Consider the following 10,935-nt stretch of genomic DNA (forward strand, 5'->3'; position numbering starts at 1 on the left):
ACTGCACAACTAGGAAGTGTCTGAGGCCAGACTTGGACTCTGATCCTCCTGACTCCAGGGCCAGTGCTCTATCTACTATCCTGCCTAGGTACACCTTCTAATGGAAGAAAACAGCACATGGAGTGAAGCTGGGAAAGTTTGAGAGGCTGGGCTGAGCTGGATGACCAAATGCAGAACTCCTTGGGCCTGCTTGATCTGGCCTCAGCCCTGGACATGTGGCCTACCTTGGGTCTCTGGGTGCCATCAGACACCTTGCTGGGGCCAGGGAGGAACATCCTTCTCACCTGGTCTCCTCATCAGGCCACACCTCTGGTGCCCCTTGGTCTTGGACTGGGTTTTTTCTCTCTGTACCTCACTTGGTGATCTCCTCAGCTCCCAAGAAGGTGGATAAGGATTCTCTAATCTCCTTACCAGGCCTGAATTCTCTGCTGACCTCCAGTCTCCACTTGTCTATCGGACCTCCCAAACTCAACCAATTATTATCTTCCCTCAAAATCCTCCATCTTTCCAAACTTTCTTGTACTGTAAGGGGTACCCCATCCTCCTGGTCCCCCAGGTTCCCAACCTGGGAGTCACCTTCCAGATCCAATACGGTGCCAGGGCCTGTCAATTTCACTCTTGTAATATCTCAGCAACATGCCCTCCTTCTTTCCTCTGATCCTGGCCCCAGCCTGGTGCAGGCCCTCATCACCTCCTACCCAGACCATTGCAATAGCTGCCGGGGAGGGTGGGAGGGTGGGAGGGTGGGGGGTGTCTGTGCCACCAGTCTCTCCTCCATCCCCTCCAAAGTAATTTTCCCAAAGTACAAGTCACCTCCCCACATACACACTCAATAGCAGCTTATTGCTTCTGGGATCAAATACAAAATGTTCTCTTTGACATTCAAAGTCCTTTAATATGGAAATGTGACACGATTACACATATAACCTAGATCAGATTGCTGGTCACCTTGGAAAGGGGTGAGGAAAATTCAGAACTCAAAGTCTTTCAAAAAATGAATGTGTTGCATTGTTTTTACACACAATTGGAAAAAAATAAAGTACTCAAATTAAAAAAAACAAAGCAAAACAAGACCTCCAGACTGCTTCATAACCTGGTCCCCTCCTACCTTTCCAGTCTCCTCCTCACATACTCTCAGACCTAGTGACCCTAGACTCCTGGGCCTCCCTGAACAAGACCCTCTCAACACTCTCTGCTCCTGGAAGTTTCTCAGGATCTACACAACAGCCCTGGGAGGTAGGTGCTATTATTGTCTCTATTTTACAGATGAGGAAACTGAGCCTGAAAAAGGATAGGTCACACAGCTATTTGAGGCAGGATTTGAACTCGGGTCTTCCTGACCCTAACCCTAAATGCGCCCAGCTGGCTGCCTCTTTATCCTTGGAGAGTCTGCTTCTCTAAATTCCCCCTTAAGATCTCTTTAGCATTTGGGGAGCTGCTCCATCTCCATGGCACACTTCTCTCTAACTCTCATCTTGTACTTCGGGTGATTTTCTTTTTCTCGTAAAATACAGAACTTTATTTAGAAACTGTGTAAAGCAGAAAAAACCCCTGTCAAGAAAGACCAGTTGGAATATGGTTTCCCAGTAAAATGGAATTTTGGGTAAACAAAAGTCTAAAAGGCCATGAGAGAAATAGCATCACTATATTTTAACAATGGAGAGTTACCTGCATTTTTGGCATTATTATTTTCATTCACTGAATTTGGGCTTTCCTCAGAATTCCATGCAGATCATGCACTACAGAACAATTTTACCATAAATACTCATCTTCTACATACATTTTAGGACACCAAGATCTACCACCAGAAACAAATTTGATACAAGCACATCAGAAGTGATCAATCTCAGTCATGGGTAACTAAGAAACCTGGCAGATTCCTGCCAAATAAAAGGGATGAAACAGGCTGAGGTGAAAAGCAAAAAAGATGGGAGTGTTTAGGTATGAAATATTTTAAATCTTAACATTTAAATTAGACATGGCATTGTATTTTCTTCAAAAAAATTAATATTTAGTAACACACTCTAATGAATTTTATCTCCAAGGAGATTAGTGGTCTGGCAAGTAGGCTTTACAGATCACAAGGTAATCTCAGCCTTCACAGATCACTCCTTCTCTACCAGAAATCCAGAAAGCATGATCACCTGCTCATGGAATGTCTATTCTCAGCCTTAAGGTAAGAGTTAAAAAATGAACTAAAAGATAGGATGGCAAACAAGACAATCTGCTCCCAAGTAAAATTTATTTCCAGGGAAGTGGTTTTACTTTCCAAAAGCAATTTTTAGGTAATAAAACTGGACACCACTTGCTTTCCAGGAAAAAAAAAAACAATGTACAGAAGGTTTGAAGAAACATCAAAAAACTACTCAGAAATACTCAGCAAAATCAATTTTGAACTCCTCAACTCAATCATACATCTCAGAGCCAAAAGACTCCCTTTAATTGTTAGGCAAAAATCCGGCCTCTTTTTCTTGGGCATTTAACCACTGAGTAATACCAAAAAATTCTAGAATAAACTTCTTTATTTTGCATTTTGATCAGTTTTTACACCTGTAAGTACTAAAAGAGCATCACATTCAGGCAGCCTTGTATAAGGCTAGGTTCTCTCTAACCATTATATCAACCACAGAAAATGTCCTGGCACACGTTTTATAATTTGATGTATGGAAACATTTTAAAATACCCTCGAGACATTTATTTAGTTCAAAGCTGAGATTTCACATTAACTAATCCGTTCTGGGCGTTGTCCTCACATATGCCTATTTTAAGTTTCCATTTTCAGTAGGTTACATAAAAACAACTTTTCTAGATGTCAGTGTGTTTAAGAGCAACCACATGGTGAGTCCTCAAGGTCTGCCTCTTTGTTCCTAAGTGAACCAGCTAGATGTTAATACTGTTCTGCCACAAGATAAAAGCTCCCAACTCAAAACCCATTGGGAAACAAGTGGAACTTTTGCAAAGTGCACTTTAAGAAGAGGGACTTTTTTGCTTATGGAAAGAAATCAGTGAGCGAGTGCTCTAGAAATAATCAAAGGGAATATTTTACAGCTAATTATGTGCTTTGGGGTGAAGAATTTGGATGTTGCTGCTCTAGTGGTACAGTACATGGGTTATTAAAATTTTTCTTGCTCCTCTTGTGGTCCCCTTTCATCAGGTATCACAAAGCCTTCATCTGTGGCATAGAGAATCTCCACAATCCTCTGTAACATGCCATCATTTTCCCCTTTATTTTCCTGACAGATCAATTCAATATTCCTTAGCTTTTCCAAGTAGAAGCCTCTCTCCTTCTCCACGTCTTCAACAGTGAGTTTCAATACATTGATCTGCTGGATGAGTTCTGCTGGCTCCATTTCCCTGGATTCTTTCTGACCATGCCAGGATCTTCTGGTGCCATAGTTGTCTGTGTAGAGATGAGCGTCTGTGGAACTGCTGGAACCAAAAGGTTTTTTTGGGTTACTCAGAACTGGAGTCATAAGGGAGGGAGCTACTGCAGTTTCTTGGCCTTGTCGAGCTGCTACAGGGTAACAGTTCTTCCCATCATAGTTTGCATCAAAAAATTTCTTGAACCATTGAACTAATTCAAAATTGTCCTGAAATTTTCCTTTCCCTAATTTGTCCACAGGCATTCTTTTGTCAACACCCATTCTCTTAAAACTTCCTTGTAGGATCTTAAAGTTCTGAATGTATTCATTTCTAGTTTTGCTCAAAATTTCACTTTCTTTAGAGCAATGGAACAAGGGAAAAGCTTATTCATAAACTGATAATAGGTAGCACTGGAATGTAAGTGTTCATTCTTTGTCAAGGTCAACTGCAGATCCAGACCAGCAAGCATATCACATAGATTCAAATTATCACTAGTTACTGAAGCTGAACACATGTTAACTGCCATCTTGGGTTTCTCAGTGCACACAGTCTCCTATCTCGCTGGCCCCGGGATTCTGCTTGTCTTGTTCAAACCACCCGAACCCACCTGCGTGATGATCTTATCTGGGGTGGTGATTTTTTTGGGATCCTAAGTGTAAGACTTGGCTTGAATTTCACACGATTGGGGGACACAGACACTGTGGTCCAAGGTGTTTGCCATCCCTCCCAAACTGGGTTCACTAATCACCATGCTAAGTGGCCCAGGGCCCAGCCCAGATTCCTGGAGCCCACCATTAGAGAACTGCCAAACTGACAACCCAACTTCTTTGAGGCCAGGCCCATCCAATTGGGCCAAATCCCTCCAGGCCACCTCTGGGTCACCGCTGGGCTAGCTCCATCCTTCTCCTCCACAAGAATAAAAGAATGCAAAGCTTGCCCTGATGGAGCCCTGAGTGAAGATGCAGGTAGGCTGGTGATGTCTCCAGCAAGCCTCTGACCCATCAGATCCATATCCTAAATCAGAAAAGGAAGTAAGGTCAGCCCAGCCTTGAGCAGTCCTGGACGACCTCTATGCCTTTGCCTAAGTTCTTGGCCCCCATACCTTCTGGCTCCTCCTTTAATGTCTGGGCCATGGAGAACCCAGCTCAGGCAATCTCTCTGATCTCTCCAGTCATCTGTAGCCCCTCCTCCCCATCCTTCACTGTGTACTCAGTTTACATATATGCCAGTCTGTGTTCAGTGAGAATGTACCCTTATCAAGGGCAGGGGCTGCTTAGAAGCACCAGGCACAGTACCTGGCAGAGGGCTGGGACTTTGCCTAGTGGCAGCCAACCCTCCACCCTCTTCAGCCCCAGGGAGGGGCCTGCTTCTCCTGGACAGTTTTCCTAATACCAGCCCAACCCTCCAGTCATTTCTCTCCTTGCCCTTCCCAAAGCTATAGGCCTGCCTCTTGGGTCCTGCTCACTTATAATAGTCATTTATACATTTGAGGTCTGGACATTCTGGGAGGAATAGAATCTAGCCCCATCCATGGGTGGGTTCCCAACTTTGAGTTCAGTCCACAAGGACTAGTTACTTAGTATGTGACAAACATTGCATTAAATCACCAGATCCCTGCAGAAGGGGACAGCAGGTGATGTTGCAGGGGAAGGCTCTGGCAGCTGGGGAGACCTGGAAGGCCAGAGAGGCCAGGAGGTGCAAGGAAAAGGCAGAGCATCCCAGGAATGGGGCCTGCTAATGCCAAGGCAGCAAGGGGCAAGGGAGAGGGGGCTCCTAAGAACCTGGGCCCTGCCTGTTTTCAGCCTTCTTACACCGGGATCAATCAGTGAACATTTAGGAAGCGCCTACTATGTGTGAGGCACTGTGCTACTTCCCACCTATGGTCCCAAGTCAAGGACCCCAAAGAGAAAAAAGGGCCAGTTGGTCCTTCCCATGGGCCCCAGGCAGCCTTCTCCTAGGCCTGAGGTAATAAGATGGCCCATAGGCCCTACCTGGAGCCTCAGTTTCCTCCCTTTTCTCTTGGCCTGGATCCCTCCAGCCCCTCATCACCTACACCTGAACTATGGCAGTGGACATCCACTTGGCCTCTCTGCCTTAAGCCTGCTCATTGTGGTCACTACCTGTGGCTTCCTATCACTTTCTGGATCAATTCAAAATCCTGTTTGACACTAAAAGTCCTCTATAATTGGGCTGTCTCCTCCCTTTCATGTACTCTGCCATCCAGTGACGCCAGCCTCCTGGGCTGTTCCTTAAGAACTTGTCCCTATGTACTCTGATCCAGGGATAATGGCCTCCTGGCTGTTGATAATGTTTAATATAAAATTTTGGAATAATCTCTTTGTTCTCTCTGAAGTAAACTCAGAGAGTGCCTCTTCCTATGTCAGCAAAAGCCAGCCAAGGCCGACTCTACACTCCTTAAGGAGACCTTTAACCTAAGACACTATATCTTGAATAATAAGACTTTCCTTTGATGAATAATGAGACTTTCCTTTGATGAATCTTATTATCTATAGACACATACTATGTTATGAATAATGGGACTTTCCTTTGATCTATAGACATATACTATGTTATGGCGTATTAATGATAAAGAAAATATAGACATCTTAGATCATAATTTCTATTGAACATTGTTTACCCTTTCCTATGTCAATTATCTGTTTAAGGGAGGAAGCCTGCCACTTACTATTGGTGGGGTTTCTTTCCTTATCACCGAGACATATGCTTACCCAGCTTGGAATCTCAAGGCCTGACTAACATTGCTTTGTTAATTGTCCTGTCTTACTGAATTTATGATTTGCTTAATTAGGAGAGTTTCTTTCTCATGGCAAAATGTACTTAAGACAGATGATTTCTGTACTAGATAGTCAGAGTCACCTCTGACTCCATAGCGCTATGTAACTGTTTTCTTTATAGGGAATTGATCAATTAATTAATTAAATCATAAAATGTATGCATTTAGCCATGTTGCCTTTTCTTAACAAAGTTTTCAGGTCAACACTGTTCCTTGTACAAGACCGCCATCTCCAGACTGTGGGCATTTGCTCCAGCTGTGGCCCATGCCTGGTGCTCTCCTTTCTTTCTGTTCCTGGCCTCCCTGGTTTCCTTCAAGTCTCAGCTAAAATCTCACCTCTGGTCCCCTAAATGGATACACCTCCTCGGCCTGATGATCTCTGATCTGTCTGTACAGTGGTTTAAATGTTGTTAGATCGAGCTCTTTGAGGGCAGGGCCTGGCTTGATATCCCTAGTCCTTAGGACAGTGCCTGGCACACAGTAGGCTCTTAATAAATGTTTGTTAACTGATTGATTGATTAACCAAGAATGGGAGCCAGGACACTCCCCAAAAGAGTCACAAATTGAAAGGCTTCTATGTCTTCTTTCCAAGGTCACTGTTGGAATAGTAGGGCATGGCCTGGAGGTTGGAAATGTATTCTTTAGAATAAAGTAAGTCTTTAAATACAGGGAGACTCCATTTACAAAGAGCTTCACCCACCCACAAAGGCTAAATCTATGCCGGCCATTATATGCAATAGAAAAGATTAAGAGGAAATGCTAGCCCTTTGGGGAGAGGGGGAGATCAAAGGCAGGTCATTGTCCAGGCAGGATGGAGGAGATTAAGGCTGATGGCATCTGGGAAGGGCGGAGGGGAAGGAGGCTGAGGTCCTGGGGGTGACCTAGACAAAGCACAGGACTAGGCTTGGTCAGTTTGGGCCTTGTGGAATTTGAGAGGTCAATGAATCATTCCCGTCAGTCGAAATGGGCACTTGTTAAGGCAGGCTCTGGTCAGGGCCAGTGCCAAGGGCGGGAGATGTAAAGCGAGGCACGGGGGAGGCTGCCCTGCTCCATAACAACAGATTCTTGTGCCCCCCTCCCATGCCTCCCCAAGCCTCACTGGATCTGTCAAGCCCAGATACCTGACACAGACTAGAGGAGTTGGAGAGGAAAGACATTAGAATGAAGGGAGATGGCAAAGGGAGCCTGGGACCGAGCGCTGTGGGGCACCCACCATGAGCTGGAGGAAGATCCTCCAAGGGAAATGGAGAAGGAGAGGTCAGAGAGGGGGGAGGAGAGCCTGGAGAGAGACAGAGATAAAGTGAAAGAGACAGAGAGTGGGAGAGAGAGATAGAGACACATAGAGAGAGGGTGGGAAGAGAGACAGAAAGAGAAAGAAAGGGGGGATGGGGACAGATACACTAAAGGAGCAGATGAGAGGAGGGAGGGACACAGAGACAGAAATAGAGAAACAGAGAGACAGACAGACAGAGATGAAGAGGACCTTGAGAGAAGAGAGGGTCAAGGAGGAGAATGACCCATACGGTCCAAGGTGGCAAAGAGAAAAATGAGAATTTTTCTGAGTTCATCTGCTTGGTCAGTTAAGAGATCCTTGGTGATGTTGGAGGGAACAGCTTTCAACTGTAGCAGGAACAAAGCCCTCTCTAGTACCCTTCGGGTCCACTGTCATCCAGTTCACAGAATCTCAGCTTTGGAAGAACCTGAGGAACCCAGTGGCCTTCCCCCCTACAAACCTGAATCCCTCCTTCACGTGGGATAAATGGTCCTCTGGCTTGGCTGCAAGGCCCTTTGGCCAGGAGGAATTCACTACTTGCCCAACCATACCATTCCACTCTGAGACTTCCCTAGGGAGGGAAGGTCCCTGACCTTAGCCCTGACTGTGTTCCCTACTCCCCTCATAGAAGCCTGCTCTTATTCAAGTGTGGATTTCCTTTTGGTCCTGGGTCCCCTAGCAACTAGCTTAAAGTCTATGGAGCTGTAAGTGCTAATTAAAGCTTGCTGATTGCCAGAAGGGGCAGCTAGGTGTGGCAGTGGATAGTGTGCCTGGCCTGGAGTCAGGAAGACCAAAGGCCAATCAACACTGACTAGCTGTGTGACCCTAGACAAGTCACTTCACCTTGTGTGCCTCAGTGTTCTCATCCGTAAAATGAGCTGGAGAAAGACATGACAAACCCCTCCAGTCTCTTTGCCAAGAACACCCCAAATGGGGTCACAGAAAGTTGGACAGAACTGAGATGACTGAACAAAAAGATAGATAAAAGTGACTGGCCCAAGGTGACGGACACCCAGGACCACCTAGTCCAACCCCCTCATTTGACAGATGAGGAAACTGAGGACCCTAAATTTTAAATGACTTCAAGGCAATGTAGACAATAAAGGGCAGGGACAGGATTTGAATCCAGGTTTGAGTCTGGAGAGGATTTTCTGGTCTCTGTGCCTAGTGCATGGGGCTAGAGGCAGCAGGTACAGTACCCTGGGGCTGACTCTGGATCTCTGCCCTCTGCCCTCTGCCCTCTGCTAGCTGTGTGATTACCCACTGGACCAGAGGCTCAGAGAAGGACAGCCATCCCACTGCAGTCACACAGCTTCTTAGCATCCAGGCCAGTGTTTACAATCCAAGTGTCCTGAACCCTAGGTCAGGGCTATTTCCTGTGCCCGCAGAGTTGGAACCTTCATTGAAGGCCCACACTTGCTCAGGTCTATAGGGGCTTTCTAGAAGAGGGGTCAGTGGAGGGGGACTTTGTTCCTAAATTTTGGGAATCTGTGATTTTTGAGGTGTCTGGGGCCACCTGCTGGAGATGACCATAACTACATGGAGGCATCACGGACAGGAGGAGCAGTGCCTGGGGTCATCTGCAGGGGCTGGTTAACCATCCTGCATGCAGCCCCTCCGTGCCAGTCCGATCTCTGTAGAGGCCAAGATGGTTTTCTTAAAGCAAAAGACTCACCACTATCCCCGGGAAACTCCACTATCACCTTTGGGATCAAATGGAAATCCCTGTTTGACCAGCAAAAAAAGCTCTTCACCATGCTCATCTAAAGCATCCCTCCCTTCCTGTCTGAACACCGTTGCACCAACTGTACCCCTTGCCATGGATGCTTCCTCATTCTCTCTGCTTTTCAGAAGCTGTCCTTGTCAAGACCTCCTGAAGAACCACCCTCCATAGGAAGCCTTCCCTGATCAGTCCAGCTGCTAAGACCCTTTCCACCAAATAATTTTTTACTTATTTAGTAGGTATATGTTGCTCGTACTCCCCCTTGGGCATGTGAACTGACTGAACGCTGAAAAGGGGAGAAAATGAACATTTAGTGCAGAAAGTGAGATATTGTGTAAATGAACAAATCCATACAGGATGAACCCTGAGTTCTATGGGGATCTAGGGCTATGTTAGGTAACTTATTTCTCAACAATTTGTAATATCCTTTCATTAGTCAACTAATTATCTTGAGCTCCCACTCCAATTCATTCAATTGTTTAATGAACTAGAAACTTCTTTTTCAAATAGTTATTTCTTTTATCTATAATTAAATATTAAAATTACTAAATTAATTTATTAACAAATGAACCCAATAAACACAAAACTATTTACAACATTTTAGCTCAATGCTACCACTTTTATTATGTCTGACTCTTTTTTCTTGGCAAAGATCCTAGAGTGGTTTGTCATTTCCTTCTCCAATTCGTTTTATAGATGAGGAAGCGGAGGCAAACAAGGGTGAGTGACTTGCCCAGGATCGCACAGCTAGGAAGTCTCTGGAGCTGGATTTGAACTTGGGAGATGGAGTCTTCCTGACTCCAGAACCACTGTGCTGAGCTACTGTGCCACCTAGCTACCGGCACTAGTTTCACCTGAAATCTTTAAAATAGCAAAAGCTATTCCACTTGTTAGGAAACCCAGTTTCAAATCACTCTACTCATTTCAAATAATAATGTCTCTAAAATATCTGAATATTTTTCTTTAGAATTAGGCCTTTCTCTTTATTCTCTCTCTTAATGAACACAGGAAATATTCTTTTTTCAATTCCCTGAACTGCTAGTCACAGATAAAATGCACATTCTCTCCATTGCTTCATAGGGAAAAAGATGTAACAGTAAGACATTTTTCCAATTGCTTTTTTCCTTAACATTCTCTCTGCATTTGTGCTTTTAAAGAGATAGTTTCTACAAGAGGCAACTGAAAGAAGTATGAAACCAGTCTGGAAAAACAACCTGGAATTGCTTGCAAAAGCCTTTAAATGAGAAACAGGAATTTGCCTTTTAGTTTTAGTGTAACACCTGTTCACTTGACCCTCCCACAACCTATATTGTTACTGTATCTTTAAGAGACAAATGGAATTTAAAAAATTATTCTGAACTTAACCACCAATTAAAATGGACATTTCTATATTTATAAAATAGGAAAAAAGAGGATTGTGCTTGAAACTGAGGATGCTTGTTATGCATAACTTGCTAAACTTTTCAAGTAATAAATTTGAAGGGGCACCTAGGTGGCACAGTGGACAGAGTGCTGGTTAGGAAGACCTGAGTTCAAATCTAGCCTCAGACCTTATTAGCTGTGTGACCTTTGGTAAGCTACTTCACCTCTGTTTGCCTTAGTTTCCTCATCTGTAAAGTGGGGATAATGATAGCATCTCCCAGGGTTTCGTGAGAATTAAATGAAATAAAATTATAATATGCTTAGCACAGTGACTGGCACATAGTAAGTGCTATATCAACGGTAGCTATTATTATTATTGACATACAGCTTTCAGAGTTGTGCTGTTTGTGGTTCTTTATG

At 44.5% G+C, this 10,935-nt stretch overlaps 1 pseudogene; it reads right to left on the minus strand.

Annotated features, from left to right (window-relative positions):
• Positions 1-803: 803 nt before the first annotated feature.
• Positions 804-9,632, minus strand: LOC140508314 (microtubule-associated protein RP/EB family member 1 pseudogene; annotated as a pseudogene).
• Between the last annotated feature and the right edge of the window lie 1,303 nt (positions 9,633-10,935).

Source organism: Notamacropus eugenii, chromosome 5, assembly GCF_028372415.1.
Source record: "Notamacropus eugenii isolate mMacEug1 chromosome 5, mMacEug1.pri_v2, whole genome shotgun sequence".
NCBI lineage: Eukaryota > Metazoa > Chordata > Mammalia > Diprotodontia > Macropodidae > Notamacropus > Notamacropus eugenii.